A 21,288-nucleotide genomic window follows, 5' to 3' on the forward strand; every position below is an offset into this window, starting at 1 on the left:
AGTATTGTAACTTTAAGAGGTGGAGTTTGTTTTAATTGTATGATGTCATTAGTTACTTTAATTATTTCTGTTATTTAAATGAATTAGATGCAATGTACAATGTTCTGAAGAAGTCCACAATGAGGATGGACGAAAGCTCTTAAAATATTTATTACTGAAAACAGGTTAAGTCTGTTAGTGAACTGATTTTGCTGGTTATTGGTGGTTTTCATTTCCCTGCCTGTACTGGTGTTATTAGTTGTGAAAAATTTTATATGGGCATATGGATATTAATAAGAAAGCTAATATGATACACTTAGATACCCCTAGTGGATTGATTTCCATGACAGGAAATCTGACCTTATTTATACAGCAGCTCTTCGCAACAGATATCTAGGATAGCTGTGTACAATGCTGAATTTCCCATTTTGGGGAGTGATACCAAGAGCTCTGTTACTCCTGCACAAAGAGCTAATATCAATTTGCCGACTAGTAGTTTGATGTCAGGGTTACTGGAGAGACGTGAAAATGCTGAGGCTCAATCTCATTCTTATACTCAGAGAAACATGCCCATTGATGCAGACAGGAGAAACTAAAGCCTGAGCTGCTTACAGAACACTGTCAACACTAATCCTTGCAGTTTACAAGAATGGCTTGATAAAGGGTATTCTTTTGAATGGACAAGTGGGGAAGCTGCAACGGGAGTGTCATTTGATGTCAACCTTAAACGGTTCCAAGACCAGTTAGCAAAATTTCAGAAGTTACAACTGGAGAATGCCTTTTTTAAAGAATGTATAAAAAAATCCGGGTTCCTGAAGGATTACGGACATGGAAGTTCCCCAATGAGGTACCAATAAACATAAAGAACTTATTTGCTTGTTTGATAGACATGGTTGCGAGTTAATGGAGCTCTTAATTAAATTTACCTTGTGTGATATGGAAATTTTACCACAGGGACATTGAGGAACTTGACGGTATACTAAAAAATGACTTAATGTTTGATGTGAAGTTGGATCATTACAATAAAGTGTTTTTAGATATTGACCATATGTTTTTTGAGATAAAAATAGGAAACAGAATAAACACCTTAGAGACAAAATTGATTTATTTATTTTATTTATTTTTTATTTTATTTTATTTTACATTTGTTGACAGGGATAATCCGACTGGATACATGCCCATTTTCAGTGGAGGTCCGGGGAGAAAAGCTCCAAAAGACAGTACACAAAGTTATCAAGACAATACTTAAAACATAATACACAGATAGTTCTCTAGTAATAGTAATAGTAAATGCCTAGCTCACACAGTGGTCTAGCAAGCAAAGTTTACATTCATTCATTTGTACCATAAGATAAGCAGATTTAGTAGTATAGTTATGGTATAGCAGTTTAGTTTTGGAGATGGTACTAGTCAGGTTTAGGGCAGGGGCATAGCCAGTGAGATTTAAAATATTTTTTAATACTTTTTTTGAATAGAGATAGTGAGGGTTCCAGGGTAAGATCTGCAGGACGTACATTCCAGATTTTGCCAACAGAGTTGGCAATTCCCAGCTGGGTTGTTGGATTTGAATGTTAGAGCTAGTAGTCTTGTTAGATGATCGAAGTAGCCTGAGGTTACTATAGGGGCTAATGATGTTTTTGAGTGCAGGTGTACTATCAGGTTGATTCAGGACTTTATGTACTACTATGAGCTGGTTAAACTGCAATAGGGTGGGTAATTCGAGCCATCCTATGAGATTTAGGTTTTGACAATGATGTGTCCTATATGCCGAGCCTGTGGCAAATATAGCTATGTGATTGTAGCAGCAGGTTAGCTTGTTTCATAGTTTCATAGTTTCAAAGTTTAGTACTAGGCTATCTGCCCTGGGGCATTTGTAAGCCTAGCCATAGTGATGTGGCTTTCGCCACCCCATGAAATGGTACAAAAATGCACAGAATAGATTCAGAATACTGTGCCTCTGTCTACTAGTGACACAGTGAAGGTCCCCTTATATAATAGAATTAGTTTACTGTGCCCCTGTCTAGTAGCGACACAGATGTGACCCCTGGGGTAAACTTACGATCTCCCATCCACTCATCAAGATTTCTCTTTAAGAGAGTTAGTGAGGGACTCTGCCTAACATGAACTGGGATTCTGTTCCAGAGCATAGGAAGCCTCTGGGTTATGAATCTATCCCTCCAGCATGTCCTATTCATACTTGTGCCAAGGTTTAAGTCTTTAGCTCTCGTGGTTCTGATGGATTTGGATTTTTTGAGGTGGAGCATGTCCATCAGTTCCTGATTGGACATGGCCTTGTACGTCAGGCACAGATCACCTCTGAGCAGGCAGTATGCTACTGAATAGAGCTGGAGTTTCTTTAGTCTGGCAGAATAAGACATATGTTGGAGACCCTTGATCCTCTTGGTGAGGTACTTTTGTGGTCTCTCCAGCTGTTGCAAATGCCGGGTGAGGTACATACCAAATGGGGCATTGTACCCAATCATGGGTCTGATGAGGGAGGAGTATAGGGGTACAATGACATCCTTGGATCTGGATGTGAATCCCTTCATGATAAGGTGTGCAAGGTAGAATGTCTTTCTAACCACTTTGGCAACTTGGATGTCAAATGAGAGGTCGCTGTCTACTTGGGTCCCTAGGTCTCTGATTACTTTTTCCGTACTCAGTGGGTTGCTGTCTATGTGATAATTTGTGGGTACTTTGTTTTTCCCAAAGGGGATGACTATACATTTTTTGGCATTTAGTTTAAGGCCATGACTCCGGCACCAGCTGTCCATTTCTGTGGGGCCTTTTTGTAGGATGTATGTGTCCGCTGGTGTATTGACTATGGCGCCTAGTTTGCAGTCATCTGCAAACTTTGTCAGCCACAACCCTCCCATGTTTGCTTCAACATCTGAGAAATAAATGCCGAACAAGAGGGGTCCCAGGACAGATCCCTCTGGGACACCACTTGTGACTGGCTTTGAGTCTGACATTGCTCCAGCGATTTTAACTTTATGGGTTCTGTCCTTTAGCCACTTTGCAACCCATCTAGTGACATAAGTGTTTACATTTAAGCTGTTGAGCTTATCTATGATGCCTGAGTGGGGTACTGTGTCTAAGGCCTTAGCCAAGTCCAGGTAGGCTGTATGGACTGCTTTGCCCTCATCAATGGCTCTAGTGACTGTTTTGAAAAAGTCAACCAGGTTCAAAAGGCAGGATCTGCCCTTTACAAAGCCGAACTGGGTGGGATCAAGTGTCTGTAGGTCCCCAATGTCTCTGTTTATGAGTTCCATAATGATGCTTTCCATAGCTTTGCAGACCAGACTGGTTAATCTTATAGGGCGGTAGTTCCCAGGGTCTGTAGAGGTACCCCCTTTGTGGAGAGGGACCACTGTTGCTGTCGTCAGTGTTCAGGTACATATCCTGTAGTAAGGCTAAGGTTAAATAGCATTTTTATGTGCGGGTTTAGCTCCTCTTGGAGTTCACGTAGCACGCAACCCGGGATACCGTCAGGTCCCATTGATGCTGTGTTTTTAGCTTTGCTGAGGGCGGCTCTCACCTGGACATCTGAGATGACAGGGAGATTACATTCAGCTGGGATAAGTATTTCTTCTTTTGGGGGTGAGGGAGGGGAGAAATTTGCACTGAACCTGTCAGCCAGAATGTTGGCAGTATCTGTGGGTTCAGTGTATTTTTTGTTGTTGTGAACTAACTCTGAGCATATCTGAGGGTTTCCGCCCAGGTTTCTAACACAGCTGAAGAAGGCTTTGTGGTTATCATTAGTGTCCTTAGTGATTTTTCTCTCAAAGTTGGCCTTGGATGTTTTTATGAGAGAACGTAGTTTTCTGCTAGTGTTGATCAGAGATGTCTTCCCTTTATGGGATTTTGCTCTGTCGTGCAGTAGCTTCCTTCTTTTGTTATACAATTTGTTAATGGCTGAGGTCCACCAGACAGGACGCTTGCCTTTGGTGGAAAGGGACTTGGATTTATTTGGGATTGCATGATCCATGCATTCTTGGAGATGTCCATAGAAAGCATTTGTGAAGGATTCAGCATTGTGGGATGTGGTATCCACTGGCCCAGTGTGCTTAAAGGATACCATCTCAGTCTTAAGAAGAGTGAAGTCTGCTTTTGAGAAGTTTTTCACTGTGGTCTTTTGTGCTGGGGGTGGAGGTGGGATATGTATATCCAGGGTGATTAGTTTGTGGTCAGATCTCACTAGTGAGGGGTATACCTCCGGTGTGGAGCATTTTGTCCCCATGTTTGTGATGATCAGGTCTAGTATATTATCTCCCCTAGTGGGAGAGGTGACTAGTTGTTCCAGTGCATTTGAATTTATGAATTCCAGGAACCTTTGGGCTAGGGTGTTAGGGCTAGAATAATGTACCCAATCTATGTTAGGGTAGTTGAAGTCTCCCAGTATGATGGTATTTTGTGATACATTCATATCCTCCAATGTCTTCAGGAAGGCTTGAGTGGGGTTCCTGAGATTGGGAGGGTGGTCTGTAACATGCTACCAGTTGTATAGCAGTTTTGCCTATGGTTAGTTGCACCTGTATGGTCTCCGATGCTTCATGTGTTGCTACTAACTTGGAGGTGTGGGTGTCCTTGATGAATATGGACACTCTCCCTCCCTTTGTGGTTCGGCCTGGGTTTTGGGGCCGAAAAGCATGATATGAGGTATAGCCTGGTAGCACTGGGGTGCTCTCAGGAGCCTTGAACCAGGTTTCAGTTACTGCACAGACGTCGATGTTCTCCATACTGAGGAGTGCATCGAGTGCCTGCATCTTGAGATTTAGACTTCTGGCGTTGAGCAGCATTACCCTTAGTTTTTTTCCATTTTTGTTTTCTAAGGAGGTGGGTTTGTCTTTTGAGCCTTGCCTAAAAAAGGCACTATGGGGTTGGCAAGAGCCTTAGCCAATATCCGGAAGCCCAGTGGTGACAGGTGCAAGCCGTCCCTTGCGAAGCAGTGTGGCTTGTCTAACATGTCATCCCAAGCAGACAGACATTGGATCCCCTTAGAATGACACCAGTACTTTAGCCAATTATTAAGGCTGATCATCTTGTCTTTGTATTGTGGCATCATTCTTGGTGAGGGCAAGATGCTGCTCAGGGTCAGGGTCATACCAGCCTGGGCTACATAATCAGAGAGCTCCTCTATGTCTCTTTTCATGTAGTCCAGGGAGGTACGTCTCAGGTCATTCACGCCAGCATGGACAATGACGGAGTCATATTTGTACTTGCTTTGGAGTGACCTGAGTGCGTGTGCTATGTGGTGGTTCCTAGCTCCCGATAGGCAGCTCACAGTCACCCTCTCCTTGTTCAGCCTGGTAAGTGGGACATCAGTGTGCCTGACTATAGAGTCACCTATTACTAGTGTATCAGGCATGGTGTTTGGCCTTAAGGGCTGTGATTGATTGACACACTGATTTATTGAAGTATGTGTTGTATGTGTTTTGTTTTGAGGTGGTGGATTTTTGGATGTCTGCTTTGGGAGCCTCTGTTGTTTTGGTAAGTTTTTTATTAGAGCCTCCGATTATGTCTTTGTGTTTTATGTGTTTGGTTTGCAGTTGTGGTAGGTCTATGTGGGACTGGGTTTGTTGTGTGTGTGGTTACCATCTCCTCCTGTCTGGTCATGCCAGCCCTGAGTTGAGAGAGTCCAGCCTCCAGTTTGGCTATATAGTTGCATCTCTCACATGTATTTGTGTTTGTTGGGAGGAGGAGAGGGTTGTCTGTGTACATGAGACAATTGTAGCATTGTCTCAAGATACCCAGATTAACCAGCTGAACTGGAGAGGACGCCAGTAATCTACCACTTGACATGCTAGAACAGTATAAGGGAGTGCTGTGCCTTTAAGGGAAGTGGATATTCACAGGGGTGGTAGGTGGATGTAGTGCTTACTTAGTAGAGAAGTTTGAGAACAAATGCTAGGCTTATAATATAGCGAGTAGTCTGATTATACTAAGAGTAGAGCTTCCTTAAGGGAAAATTTGAAGAGCAGACTTGGCGGAGCCAGAAGAAATTTAACCTTATTTAACTGGTGCTGTGCTATGCGCACAATCGCGCAAAGCCGCGCAAAGCCGCGCAAACGCGGATTTTAAACAGGGAACTTCAAAAGAGCTAGAAATGGTCCAAAACAACCAATTACTGCAGCTCTTGTGCTGAGGTCACTTCCTACAGGGACAGGTAGGCTGCTCAAGGCTCCCCACTCCCACTGGTGAGCAAAGAAACTTCCTTCTATCCAAGTAAGGTAATGGACAACACATGAACTACACCACAGCCCAGAATACAGCAAAGCCCGTAAACTGGTCTAAACTAGTCGAGGAGAGGCGGGAAAACAAGGATTATTATTTTTTTTTTTTTTTAGATAGAAAACACACAGAAAATGCAGAAACAGTAAGAAATCAGTTACACAGGCTAGCACACTTTAGTGGGCAGCCTCAACAGTTAAATTAAACAAACAAACAAACAAACGTTCGATCAATTTCGACTAAAATGTAACTTTAAGTGCAGATATATAATAATGCAGCAAACAGCTAAAAAAACAGTTTAAGCTTGTTTAGGGTAAGCTAGAGAAGGTATTTCAAGTAAAAAAACAGTAAAGATACTTAAATCCAGAAAGTAGTCGCTTTTCTGAATTCTCTGTAGCTAGGACCACTCTGCAGGACCACGAGGAGCTTGTCTGAGTAGTATAGCCAGAAAAAAACGCCCAGAGGCGGATTTTAAACAGGGAACTTCAAAAGAGCTAGAAATGGTCCAAAACAACCAATTACTACAGCTCTTGTGCTGAGGTCACTTCCTACAAGGACAGGTAGGCTGCTCAAGGCTCCCCACTCCCACTGGTGAGCAAAGAAACTTCCTTCTATCCAAGTAAGGTAATGGACAACACAGGAACTACACCACAGCCCAGAATACAGCAAAGCCTGTAAACTGGTCTAAACTAGTCGAAGAGAGGCGGGAAAACAAGGATTATTTTTTGTTTTTTTTGTTTTAAGATAGAAAACACACAGAAAATGCAGAAACAGTAATAAATCAGTTACACAGGCTAGCACACTTTAGTGGGCAGCCTCAACAGTTAAATTAAACAAACAAACAAACTTTCGATCAATTTCAACTAAAATGTAACTTTAAGTGCAGATATAAAATAATGCAGCAAACAGCTAAAAAAAACAGTTTAAGCTTGTTTAGGGTAAGGTAGAGAAGGTATTTCAAGTAAAAAAAACAGCAAAGATACTTAAATCCAGAATGTAGTCACTTTTCTGAGTTCTCTGTAGCTAGGACCAAGATTGGTTTTGTTCAAGTTAGTGAGTAGAGGAGAGGCATAGAGAAGAGTATAAAGTAGGTGAGAGCAGGCAATAGCAGTTCTTGCAAGAGGAGTAAGGAAAGGTTTGATCTTGTAAAGGCAGCCAAGTTTTTTGTTAATGGTTTTGATAGTTTGATTAATATGCAAATCAAATTTGAGGTTATTGTCTGCTATAACTACCAGGAGTTTGGTTTGGGCTTCTGTGGCGATGATAATGCTGTTATTAGATTTTATGGTGAAGAATGGAGGGGAGGACCTATTAGTGGGGGAGAAAAAAAGAAGTTATATTCTTACCATAACGTTCCATGTTTGTTGTCCTTCATCTCACCTTCCTTCTTGCTGTTTGGGTCCAGAGCCGAACTCGGTCCGACTTGGCCACATATTACAGGTCGAAAAGTCTTTACTGGCTCAAGGCTAACCCATATTCCAACATGCCTAGTGGTAGCTACCCAGATCTCATTTGTGATAAACAACCACTAGACAAAGCAGGTAAAAAAAAATCAATTTACCAAAAGTTATCATAGCAGATAAATAGAAGTTATGTCCTTACCATAACGTTCCATGTGGAGTGTTCATCTCGCCTTTGTTCTTACACATGGGTTCGGAGCCGATCCTCGGCTCCGTGTCGGCCGCTTGCAAGCTCTGCATCGAGAAGAAGCTCGAGATCACCTAATACCCACAATCCCCCTCTGCCTTTACCTCAGATCTAGTTTGCAAGCAAACCATCCATAGAGAGCACACACACATACCAAAATTTACATAATGATAGGATCATCAATATACATATATACATATATATATATATATATATATATATATATATATATATATATATATATACACAATTGTATCATACAATACAACTATTGCAACTGCAGAAGGAGAATACTCCAGACCAGGCACCAAATCGAACGTTCTTCCTAAGGGTGGGAAGGGTGGGAGTCCAAGAACAAAGCGAGATGAACACTCCACATGGAACGTTATGGTAAGGACATAACTTCTATATGTGAGAGTGTTCAATCTCGCCTTTGTTCTTACACATGGGTAGCGCCCCTAGCTCCATGATCCTGAGGAACTCACGGAGAACGTTCTTGAGCACAGTGGAACCAAAGGTTGCCCTATCCCTAGAAACCCTGTCCACTTTGTAATGAGAGATAAATGTATGTGATTTAGCCCAAGTAGCAGCCGCACAAATCGTGTCTAATGGTAAGCGAGCTGCGTGAGCTAAGGATGTAGACACTGATCTCGTAGAATGTCCTTTAGGTTTGACCGATAAGGTTTGATTAGAAGCCTCATAAACGTATGTGATACAATCAGTTAGCCATTTGGAAAGAGTTCGTTTCGTAACTGCTACACCCTTCCTGCTGTCAGCAAAGGCTACAAACAGTTGATCAGATTTCCTGTGATCTTTTGTTCTATCCAAATAAAATCTGAGTTGTCTATGGACATCCAATTTGTGCAGCATATACTCTAATTTATTAGAGTGATTTTTGAAGAAGGTGGGTAGACTGATTAATATTATTAGTAGAGCAAACTTTGGGGAGAAAGGATGGATTAGTGTGAAGGGATACTCTGTCAGAGTGGAAAATTAAATAAGGGTGTTTAATAGAAAGAGCCTGAAGCTCAGACACTCACCTAGCGGATGTAATGGCCACCAGGAATAGAGTTTTCCACGATAAAAATTTCAATGGGCAAACTGAGGCTGGTTCAAAGGGGGGCAACATCAATTTAGAAAGTAAGAGGTTCAGATTCCACGGTGATGTAGGAATTCTAACTGGTGGTCTGATATGAAAAGATCCTTTTAAAAAGGCTTTACAAAGTCTGTGAGCCATAATAGGCGCACCACATTCTTCCACATGAAAGTTAGAAATGGCAGCCAATTGCACTCTTAAAGTAGCAGGAGAAGCTCCTTCATGAAACAATTCTGTCAAAAACTCCAAGATCTTGTTCAACAGAGCTATAACAGGGTCCAAATGATGTGAATTAGCCCAGAAGACGAAACGTTTCCATTTACTGGTGTAGGTTTTTGTAGTGGAAGCTTTATGAGAAGCCACTAAAATATTCTGAACCGCCGGTGTAAGGGAATCAGACCTGGCTAGAAAGGGAAGCGGAGCAGCCAAGCTGCTAGATGGAGAGATTCGAGAGATGGGTGAGGAACTCCTGACGAGTGAGTCAGTAGATCTGGCTCTGGGTCCAGCATCCAAGGTCCCCAAATGCGGTGATGCAATAGAAAGGGGAACCAAATTTGACGAGGCCAGAATGGGGCAATGAGGATTATCGTCCTCTGAAGGTTGTTGGATTTCTGCAGAAACTTTGCAATCAGGGGAAATGGAGGAAAAGCATACAGGAGACCCGGGGCCAATCGTGCACCAGCGTCCCTGGGGACTTCCCTGGAGGGTAATAGGGCAAAGTAGCTCCTGCATTTGGCGTTCATTGGAGACATAAACAGATCGCAGGAAGGCTGGCCCCACTTGCGAAATATCATGTTCGCAATTGACTGTTTGAGGACCACCGTGAGGCAACAGTATTGCTCTGCTCAGCCTGTCGGCTATGACGTTGGATGACCCCGGGATGTGCGTTGTGATCAGAAAGCGACCCGTGGACTCCGCCCATTGCCAAATTCTCATGGCCTCTGCATAGTTGATAAGACCTGGTTCCCCTTGCTTGTTTATGTACCAGACTACGGACATGTTGTCTGTCTGAACTGCAATAGTCCCTAGAGGAAGAAGGGGAGCAAAGTGTTGCAATGCTAAAAACACTGCCCTCAACTCCAGAACATTGATCTGCAGATTGTACTCCAGATTGGTCCATTCGCCTTGGACTGTCTGTCCCTGAAAGATGCCCCCCCACCCTATCAGGGAAGCGTCCGTGGTTATCGTCGCTGACGGTGTGGGTAGCACAAATGGTCTTCCACTGGAAAGGTTGCAAGTCTGAAGCCACCAAGTTAGGTGCGATTTGCATGTGTTTGTTATCAGAATTTCATGTGTCAGAGGTAGCTGTTGGAACGACCATTGTACAAACAGCAGCCATTGTAGAACTCTCATGTGCAGTCTTCCCAAAGGTATCGCAATGAGAGAAGCTGCCATGAGACCCAAGACCTTTAGAACCAGCTTTGCCGGGGATTTTTTGGACGACAGAAGGAGAGAAATGTTGTTTTGAAGTGCGACTATCCTTTCTGTAGGAAGCCTTAGAATCAAATGATGCGTATCTAATTCCGCTCCTATGAATAAGATATGCTGTGATGGCTGTAGTAAAGATTTTTCGAAATTTACGGAAATTCCGAGGTGAATACAAAGTTGTAGGGTGTAATCCCTGGCCTGTATCAGTTGACGCCGGGTGGCAGCAGACAGGAGCCAGTCGTCCAGATACGGAAACACCTGGAATCCTAGGCGCCTCAGATGAGACGCTACCACTGCCATGCATTTGGTGAAAACCCTGGGGGCTGAAGTCAGACCAAAGGGCAGGGCTCGAAACTGGTAGTGGCTGGCTCCCAGCCGGAAGCGCAAATGATCCCTGGACGCCCTGGCCATTTTGATGTGGTAGTATGCGTCCTTCAGATCTATTGAGCACATCCAGTCGTCCTTCTGTAGGAATGGAAGGATCGATTGAAGCGTGACCATTCGGAACTTTTCCTTCTTGACAAAGGTGTTGAGGCTGCTTAGGTCCAGAATCGGCCTCCAGTCCCCTGTCTTCTTTGGAACTAAAAAGAACCTTGAGTAAGTCCCGAATCCTATTTGGTCCGCTGGGACTGGTTGGATGACTCTTTTTCTAGCAGCTTTGAAATTTCTATAGCTGCTGGGTCTCGCAGATGGGGCGGTACATCTGGGAGTTTTTCTTTGGAATGGGGTGGATAGGAATGGTATTTTGTAACCTCTGGTAACAACGCTTTTTACCCAGTTGTCTGTAGTAAAGTTTTGCCAGGCCTGAGGGTATAAAACTAAGCGACCCCGACTGCCTCCAGAGCAGGACAGTCGGGCCTCCTCTCAGGAGTGCTGGAAAGGTTTACCAGGGGGGGTATCCCTGTCACCTTGGTTTTGCGGACCCCTCTGCCGCCAGGGCAGCATCTTCCACCTCTGCCCCTCCTCTGCCTCTAGAGGGGCATCACCCTGTGTGCCTGGGAAAGATCCTTGGGGTTTTGAAACCACATTTTCCCACCACGTTGCCCTTTGGGGTACGGTCTGGAAGGTCTTGAAAAAATGACTCAGCCAGCAGACATATCCTTTCCCTCCTGTTCACACCGGGTAAGGGTCTTCTTTACTTTAAGGCCAAAAGTGTGGCACCATCAAATGGGGCGTTAGTAAAGGAAGACTTGAAGGCTTCCGCAAATGAACATAAGCGCATCCAGGATTGCCTACGAAGAGCAATCGCTGAAGCTGCTGCCCTACTCGATCCTTCGGCTGCGTATGATATCAGCCTCATGGATGAGTTAACAATGGATGTAAGGGTATTTAGATGTGCCGAAACTTTCTCTGAGACCACAGCATCTGTAGTACCCTGGAGGGTATCTCCCAACTCTTTGACTAGATCCCTCTGTAAGCATGTAAAATGAGTCAAATAGTTCAGGGACCGCATAGAAAAAGCCGCTGAACTACAAATGCGCTTCCCATATCTGTCCATAGTCCTAGAATCTCTGTTAGGCGGATGGACAGATGAGGAAGATCCGACATCTCCTTTTTCGTGGCCGCTGCCACCACCATGGCGTCCACTGGAACTCCTTTAGTGAGGTAAGCCTTGTCTTGGGGTGCAGTGATGTACTTATTAGGCTTCCTAGGGACCGGTTCCACCGTGTCAGGTGTCTCCCACGCCCTTCGAGCAATCAACTCCATTAACTCATCGAAGGGCGGAGTGACCCAGGAGGAGGAAGGGCGAGCACCAAATGCCTTCAGCAAGACTGACTCATCCTCAGAAGGGGGGAGGGACTGCCAATCACCTCTCTGCTTCAGGATCTCCAAGATGTCAGAAAAAGAGACATCTTCTGAAGGTGACTTTGGGGACCCTTCTGATTCATCCAAGTCAGTATCGGATGTTAAAGATTCTTGTGGAGAATCTAAGTGTCTCCTCTTACACAATCTTTTCCTAGGGACCTCTTCGGGGGGAGCATCCGAAGAAGCCTCCGAGGAAGAGGGGGCACCCTCCAGGGGTGGCTGAGACCGGTGCTCGATGCTTGGATGTGGCCGTTGGTGCAGAGGAAGATAACGGTCCTTTATGGGGAGGAGAGGCTGCTTCTACTGATGTGGTTGTCTGGGTAGACAACACCTTCCTCATGAGATCGAAGGCCCCGGGTCCCGAGTCGAGAATCTCCCAGTTCAAGAAATGGGAAGAATCCCGAGACAGGCACAAGGCATCGACCCGAGGACGGAGCCGAATCGATCCGCCGAGGCCCGAGAGGAAGAGTCAGAACCGAAAATCGGTTCGACTCTCAGCCCCGAACCAGGACGGACCGTCGGCTCGAGACTCGGTACGGATCCGACGGAGTCGAGGTGAAAGGAGCAGACCGAGAAAAGGACGGTTCTGGCACCGAGGGCTCCACAATCAGTAGATCAACCTCTTCCGGCTCCAAAGACTGGACAGGTCTCGGAGGAGGAAGGGATGGAGATAATGGGAGGCCTTCAAGTTTCGACACCAATTGGGTGGAAACCGAGATAAGTTTGGATAGGGCTGAATGTTCCAATAACTTCTGCACCACACGGTCAACATCGATATCGGAGAGCTTAGAAGAACGGGTCGAAGGAACCGAAGACGGAGCCGACCTCAATAGTGTCGAGGGAGGGAGCTCCATCACCGGTTCCAAGACTCGAGGCTCGGAAACTGACAACAGTTGAACACTCGGCCCCGAAGTCTGTGGAACCGGTGATCTAACTTTAGTCGAAGAGCTCGGAGCCGATGACTTGGGCTCCGACGTCTTCGATTCCTTCGAAGACTTGGATGCCTGGTCAGAAGCATCCAGAGCCTCCTGAAAGGAAGGTTTTAATAAACCCCTGTCCATTAGTTTCCTGCGCCTATCTGTCATGACCCTCCCACTGAAAGAATGACAAATAGAGCAGTCTTCTTGCAGATGGAGAGGGCCAAGACAGTAGACACAGGAACTATGATTGTCAGTTACTGACATGTTTTGCCCACATTGGCAACGCTTGAACCCTGATTTGGCCTTTTCAGACATGTCACTCTAAGTAGAAAAAATAGTCAAATCCAGAAAAAAAGTCAAGTCCGGTAAAATTGTTAAATCCAGCAGTGAAAGTCAATCCGGTTGTCAAATCCAATAAGCGGTGGTAGGCCCCGAAGAGAACTCTAACTAAGTTTTATAACTTAACGGTACCGAGATTCCCTTATACCTTACCACACTCACACAGATTATCACTAAACAGTTTATACACTAAAGTACCAAGAAAAAATACAAGAATAAAATTCTAAATCTTATCTCAGGTGCTCGAGCTCGACCCAGTGATGCGAACGCTGCAGCGGCAAACTAGATCTGAGGTAAAGGCAGAGGGGGATTGTGGGTATTAGGTGATCTCGAGCTTCTTTTCGATGCAGAGCTTGCAAGCGGCCGACACGGAGCCGAGGATCAGCTCCGAACCCATGTGTAAGAACAAAGGCGAGATTGAACACTCTCACATCTTTTAGTTATGTACTCACCATAACTTCAGATGTTTGTGATCCATCTCGCCTACATTCTGACTGATGGGTTCGGAGCCGATCCCTCGGCTCCGACTCGGCACGCTTATGCTATAGAGCGAAGCCTCTAATTGGCTGAGCTATCTTTATCCCAGGATGCACCACCACTAATCCCCCAGATCTTGTTTGTCCGCATTCATGCACACAATCACAACTTGTTTATATAACATTGTTAGATGTTTCAAGATGAAACAACAGGATTCGGACCTTCTGATATCCTCTGATCTCCAAGGAAGGGGGAAGGAGGGTGGGTTAGAATGTAGGCGAGATGGATCCCAAACATCTGAAGTTATGGTGAGTACATAACTAAAAGATGTTATGTGATCCTATCTCGCCTACATTCTGACTGATGGGACAGCGTCCCTAGCACCTAAATCCCGGGTGGCTCATTGGAAAACACTCCTGAGCTCTGTGGAACCAAATGAAGCTCGTCCTCTAGATGCCACATCTAATTTGTAGTGGGAAATGAAGGTGTGCGGGGAAGACCATGCAGCCGCAGCTGGTGTATTGACTATGGCGCCTAGTTTGCAGTCATCTGCAAACTTTGTCAGCCACAACCCTCCCATGTTTGCTTTAACATCTGAGAAATAAATGCCGAACAAGAGGGGTCCCAGGACAGATCCCTGTGGGACACCACTTGTGACTGGCTTTGAGTCTGACATTGCTCCAGCGATTTTAACTTTATGGGTTCTGTCCTTTAGCCACTTTGCAACCCATCTAGTGACATAAGTGTTTACATTTAAGCTGTTGAGCTTATCTATGATGCCTGAGTGGGGTACTGTGTCTAAGGCCTTAGCCAAGTCCAGGTAGGCTGTATGGACTGCTTTGCCCTCATCAATGGCTCTAGTGACTGTTTTGAAAAAGTCAACCAGGTTCAAAAGGCAGGATCTGCCCTTTACAAAGCCGAACTGGGTGGGATCAAGTGTCTGTAGGTCCCCAATGTCTCTGTTTATGAGTTCCATAATGATGCTTTCCATAGCTTTGCAGACCAGGCTGGTTAATCTTATGGGGCGGTAGTTCCCAGGGTCTGTAGAGGTACCCCCTTTGTGGAGAGGGACCACTGTTGCTGTACGTCAGTGTTCAGGTACATATCCTGTAGTAAGGCTAAGGTTAAATAGCATTTTTATGTGTGGGTTTAGCTCCTCTTGGAGTTCACGTAGCACGCAACCCGGGATACCGTCAGGTCCCATTGATGCTGTGTTTTTAGCTTTGCTGAGGGCTCTCACCTGGACATCTGAGATGACAGGGAGATTACATTCAGCTGGGATAAGTATTTCTTCTTTTGGGGGTGAGGGAGGGGAGAAATTTGCACTGAACCTGTCAGCCAGAATGTTGGCAGTATCTGTGGGTTCAGTGTATTTTTTGTTGTTGTGAACTAACTCTGAGCATATCTGAGGGTTTCCGCCCAGGTTTCTAACACAGCTGAAGAAGGCTTTGTGGTTATCATTAGTGTCCTTAGCGATTTTTCTCTCAAAGTTGGCCTTGGATGTTTTTATGAGAGAACGTAGTTTTCTGCTAGTGTTGATAGAGATGTCTTCCCTTTATGGGATTTTGCTCTGTCGTGCAGTAGCTTCCTTCTTTTGTTATACAATTTGTTAATGGCTGAGGTCCACCAGACAGGACACTTGCCTTTGGTGGAAAGGGACTTGGATTTATTTGGGATTGCATGATCCATGCATTCTTGGAGATGTCCATAGAAAGCATTTGTGAAGGATTCAGCATTGTGGGATGTGGTATCCACTGGCCCAGTGTGCTTAAAGGATACCATCTCAGTCTTAAGAAGAGTGAAGTCTGCTTTTGAGAAGTTTTCACTGTGGTCTTTTGTGCTGGGGTGGAGGTGGGATATGTATATCCAGGGTGATTAGTTTGTGGTCAGATCTCACTAGTGAGGGGTATACCTCCGGTGTGGAGCATTTTGTCCCCATGTTTGTGATGATCAGGTCTAGTATATTATCTCCCCTAGTGGGAGAGGTGACTAGTTGTTCCAGTGCATTTGAATTTATGAATTCCAGGAACCTTTGGGCTAGGGTGTTAGGGCTAGAATAATGTACCCAATCTATGTTAGGGTAGTTGAAGTCTCCCAGTATGATGGTATTTTGTGATACATTCATATCCTCCAATTTCTTCAGGAAGGCTTGAGTGGGGTTCCTGAGATTGGGAGGGTGGTCTGTAACATGCTATCAGTTGTATAGCAGTTTTGCCTATGGTTAGTTGCACCTGTATGGTCTCCGATGCTTCATGTGTTGCTACTAACTTGGAGGTGTGGGTGTCCTTGATGAATATGGACACTCCCCCTCCCTTTGTGGTTCGGCCTGGGTTTTGGGGCCAAAAAGCATGATACGAGGTATAGCCTGGTAGCACTGGGGTGCTCTCAGGAGCCTTGAACCAGGTTTCAGTTACTGCACAGACGTCGATGTTCTCCATACTGAGGAGTGCATCGAGTGCCTGCATCTTGAGATTTAGACTTCTGGCGTTGAGCAGCATTACCCTTAGTTTTTTTCCATTTTTGTTTTCTAAGGAGGTGGGTTTGTCTTTTGAGCCTTGCCTAAAAAAGGCACTATGGGGTTGGCAAGAGCCTTAGCCAATATCCGGAAGCCCAGTGGTGACAGGTGCAAGCCGTCCCTTGCGAAGCAGTGTGGCTTGTCTAACATGTCATCCCAAGCAGACAGACATTGGATCCCCTTAGAATGACACCAGTACTTTAGCCAATTATTAAGGCTGATCATCTTGTCTTTGTATTGTGGCATCATTCTTGGTGAGGGCAAGATGCTGCTCAGGGTCAGGGTCATACCAGCCTGGGCTACATAATCAGAGAGCTCCTCTATGTCTCTTTTCATGTAGTCCAGGGAGGTACGTCTCAGGTCATTCACGCCAGCATGGACAATGACGGAGTCATATTTGTACTTGCTTTGGAGTGACCTGAGTGCGTGTGCTATGTGGTGGTTCCTAGCTCCCGATAGGCAGCTCACAGTCACCCTCTCCTTGTTCAGCCTGGTAAGTGGGACATCAGTGTGTCTGACTATAGAGTCACCTATTACTAGTGTATCAGGCATGGTGTTTGGCCTTAAGGGCTGTGATTGATTGACACACTGATTTATTGAAGTATGTGTTGTATGTGTTTTGTTTTGAGGTGGTGGATTTTTGGATGTCTGCTTTGGGAGCCTCTGTTGTTTTGGTAAGTTTTTTATTAGAGCCTCCGATTATGTCTTTGTGTTTTTATGTGTTTGGTTTGCAGTTGTGGTAGGTCTATGTGGGACTGGGTTTGTTGTGTGTGTGGTTAACATCTCCTCCTGTCTGGTCATGCCAGCCCTGAGTTGAGAGAGTCCAGCCTCCAGTTTGGCTATATAGTTGCATCTCTCACATGTATTTGTGTTTGTTGGGAGGAGGAGAGGGTTGTCTGTGTACATGAGACAATTGTAGCATTGTCTCAAGATACCCAGATTAACCAGCTGAACTGGAGAGGACGCCAGTAATCTACCACTTGACATGCTAGAACAGTATAAGGGAGTGCTGTGCCTTTAAGGGAAGTGGATATTCACAGGGGTGGTAGGTGGATGTAGTGCTTACTTAGTATGAGAGTGCTTACTTAGTAGAGAAGTTTGAGAACAAATGCTAGGCTTATAATATAGCGAGTAGTCTGATTATACTAAGAGTAGAGCTTCCTTAAGGGAAAATTTGAAGAGCAGACTTGGCGGAGCCAGAAGAAATTTAACCTTATTTAACTGGCGCTGTGCTATCGCTGTCAGCATAAAGCAGCAAACGCGGATTTTAAACAGGGAACTTCAAAAGAGCTAGAAATGGTCCAAAACAACCAATTACTGCAGCTCTTGTGCTGAGGTCACTTCCTACAGGGACAGGTAGGCTGCTCAAGGCTCCCCACTCCCACTGGTGAGCAAAGAAACTTCCTTCTTGCCAAGTAAGGTAATGGACAACACATGAACTACACCACAGCCCAGAATACAGCAAAGCCCGTAAACTGGTCTAAACTAGTCGAGGAGAGGCGGGAAAACAAGGATTATTTTATTTTTTTTTTTTTTAGACAGAAAACACACAGAAAATGCAGAAACAGTAAGAAATCAGTTACACAGGCTAGCACACTTTAGTGGGCAGCCTCAACAGTTAAATTAAACAAACAAACAAACGTTCGATCAATTTCGACTAAAATGTAACTTTAAGTGCAGATATATAATAATGCAGCAAACAGCTAAAAAAACAGTTTAAGCTTGTTTAGGGTAAGGTAGAGAAGGTATTTCAAGTAAAAAAAACAGCAAAGATACTTAAATCCAGAATGTAGTCACTTTTCTGAGTTCTCTGTAGCTAGGACCAAGATTGGTTTTGTTCAAGTTAGTGAGTAGAGGAGAGGCATAGAGAAGAGTATAAAGTAGGTGAGAGCAGGCAATAGCAGTTCTTGCAAGAGGAGTAAGGAAAGGTTTGATCTTGTAAAGGCAGCCAAGTTTTTTGTTAATGGTTTTGATAGTTTGATTAATATGCAAATCAAATTTGAGGTTATTGTCTGCTATAACTACCAGGAGTTTGGTTTGGGCTTCTGTGGCGATGATAATGCTGTTATTAGATTTTATGGTGAAGAATGGAGGGGAGGACCTATTAGTGGGGGAGAAAAAAAGAAGTTATATTCTTACCATAACGTTCCATGTTTGTTGTCCTTCATCTCACCTTCCTTCTTGCTGTTTGGGTCCGGAGCCGAACTCGATCCGACTTGGCCACATATTACAGGTCGAAAAGTCTTTACTGGCTCAAGGCTAACCCATATTCCAACATGCCTAGTGGTAGCTACCCAGATCTCATTTGTGATAAACAACCACTAGACAAAGCAGGTAAAAAAAAATCAATTTACCAAAAGTTATCATAGCAGATAAATAGAAGTTATGTCCTTACCATAACGTTCCATGTGGAGTGTTCATCTCGCCTTTGTTCTTACACATGGGTTCGGAGCCGATCCTCGGCTCCGTGTCGGCCGCTTGCAAGCACTGCATCGAGAAGAAGCTCGAGATCACCTAATACCCACAATCCCCCTCTGCCTTTACCTCAGATCTAGCTTGCAAGCAAACCAGCCATAGAGAGCACACACACATACCAAAATTTACATAATGATAGGATCATCAATATACATATATACATATATATATATATATATATATATACACAATTGTATCATACAATACAACTATTGCAACTGCAGAAGGAGAATACTCCAGACCAGGCACCAAATCGAACGTTCTTCCTAAGGGTGGGAAGGTGGGAGTAAGAACAAAGCGAGATGAACACTCCACATGGAACGTTATGGTAAGGACATAACTTCTATATGTGAGAGTGTTCAATCTCGCCTTTGTTCTTACACATGGGTAGCGTCCCTAGCTCCATGATCCTGAGGAACTCACGGGAGAACGTTCTTGAGCACAGTGGAACCAAAGGTTGCCCTATCCCTAGAAACCCTGTCCACTTTGTAATGAGAGATAAATGTATGTGATTTAGCCCAAGTAGCAGCCGCACAAATCGTGTCTAATGGTAAGCGAGCTGCATGAGCTAAGGATGTAGACACTGATCTCGTAGAATGTCCTTTAGGTTTGACCGATAAGGTTTGATTAGAAGCCTCATAAACGTATGTGATACAATCAGTTAGCCATTTGGAAAGAGTTCGTTTCGTAACTGCTACACCCTTCCTGCTGTCAGCAAAGGCTACAAACAGTTGATCAAATTTCCTGTGATCTTTTGTTCTATCCAAATAAAATCTGAGTTGTCTATGGACATCCAATTTGTGCAGCATATACTCTAATTTATTAGAGTGATTTTTGAAGAAGGTGGGTAATTCAATGGACTGATAAATATTATCAGTAAAGCAAACTTTGGGGAGAAAGGATGGATTAGTGCGAAGGGATACTCTGTCAGAGTGGAAAATTAAATAAGGGTGTTTAATAGAAAGAGCCTGAAGCTCAGACACTCGCCTAGCAGATGTAATGGCCACCAGGAATAGAGTTTTCCACGATAAAAATTTCAATGGGCAAACTGAGGCTGGTTCAAAGGGGGGCAACATCAATTTAGAAAGTAAGAGGTTCAGATTCCACGGTGATATAGGAATTCTAACTGGTGGTCTGATATGAAAAGATCCTTTTAAAAAGGCTTTACAAAGTCTGTGAGCCATAATAGGCGCACCACATTCTTCCACATGAAAGTTAGAAATGGCAGCCAATTGCACTCTTAAAGTAGCAGGAGAAGCTCCTTCATGAAACAATTCTGTCAAAAACTCCAAGATCTTGTTCAACGGAGCTATAACAGGGTCCAAATGATGTGAATTAGCCCAGAAGACGAAACGTTTCCATTTACTGGTGTAGGTTTTGTAGTGGAAGCTTTATGAGAAGCCACTAAAATATTCTGAACCGGTGTAAGGGAATCAGACCTGGCTAGAAAGGGAAGCGGAGCAGCCAAGCTGCTAGATGGAGTGATTCGAGAGATGGGTGAGGAACTCCTGACGAGTGAGTCAGTAGATCTGGCTCTGGGTCCAGCATCCAAGGTCCCCAAATGCGGTGATGCAATAGAAAGGGGAACCAAATTTGATGAGGCCAGAATGGGGCAATGAGGATTATCGTCCTCTGAAGGTTGTTGGATTTCTGCAGAAACTTTGCAATCAGGGGAAATGGAGGAAAAGCATACAGGAGACCCGGGGGCCAATCGTGCACCAGCGTCCCTCGGGACTTCCCTGGAGGAGGTAATAGGGCAAAGTAGCTCCTGCATTTGGCGTTCATTGGAGACGCAAACAGATCGCAGGAAGGCTGGCCCCACTTGCGAAATATCATGTTCGCAATTGACTGTTTGAGGGACCACTCATGAGGCAACAGTATTGCTCTGCTCAGCCTGTCGGCTATGACGTTGGATGACCCCGGGATGTGCGTTGCGATCAGAAAGCGACCCGTGGACTCCGCCCATTGCCAAATTCTCATGGCCTCTCTGCATAGTTGATAAGACCTGGTTCCCCCTTGCTTGTTTATGTACCAGACTACGGACATGTTGTCTGTCTGAACTGCAATAGTCCCTAGAGGAAGAAGGGGAGCAAAGTGTTGCAACGCTAAAAACACTGCCCTCAACTCCAGAACATTGATGTGCAGATTGTACTCCAGATTGGTCCATTTGCCTTGGACTGTCTGTCCCTGAAAGATGCTCCCCCACCCTATCAGGGAAGCGTCTGTGGTTATCGTCGCTGACGGTGTGGGTAGCACAAATGGTCTTCCGCTGGAAAGGTTGCAAGTCTGAAGCCACCAAGTTAGGTGCGATTTGCATGTGTTTGTTATCAGAATTTCATGTGTCAGAGGTAGCTGTTGGAACGACCATTGTGCAA

Source organism: Protopterus annectens, chromosome 16.part0, assembly GCF_019279795.1.
Source record: "Protopterus annectens isolate FY-2018-M chromosome 16.part0, PAN1.0, whole genome shotgun sequence".
Lineage (NCBI taxonomy): Eukaryota > Metazoa > Chordata > Ceratodontiformes > Protopteridae > Protopterus > Protopterus annectens.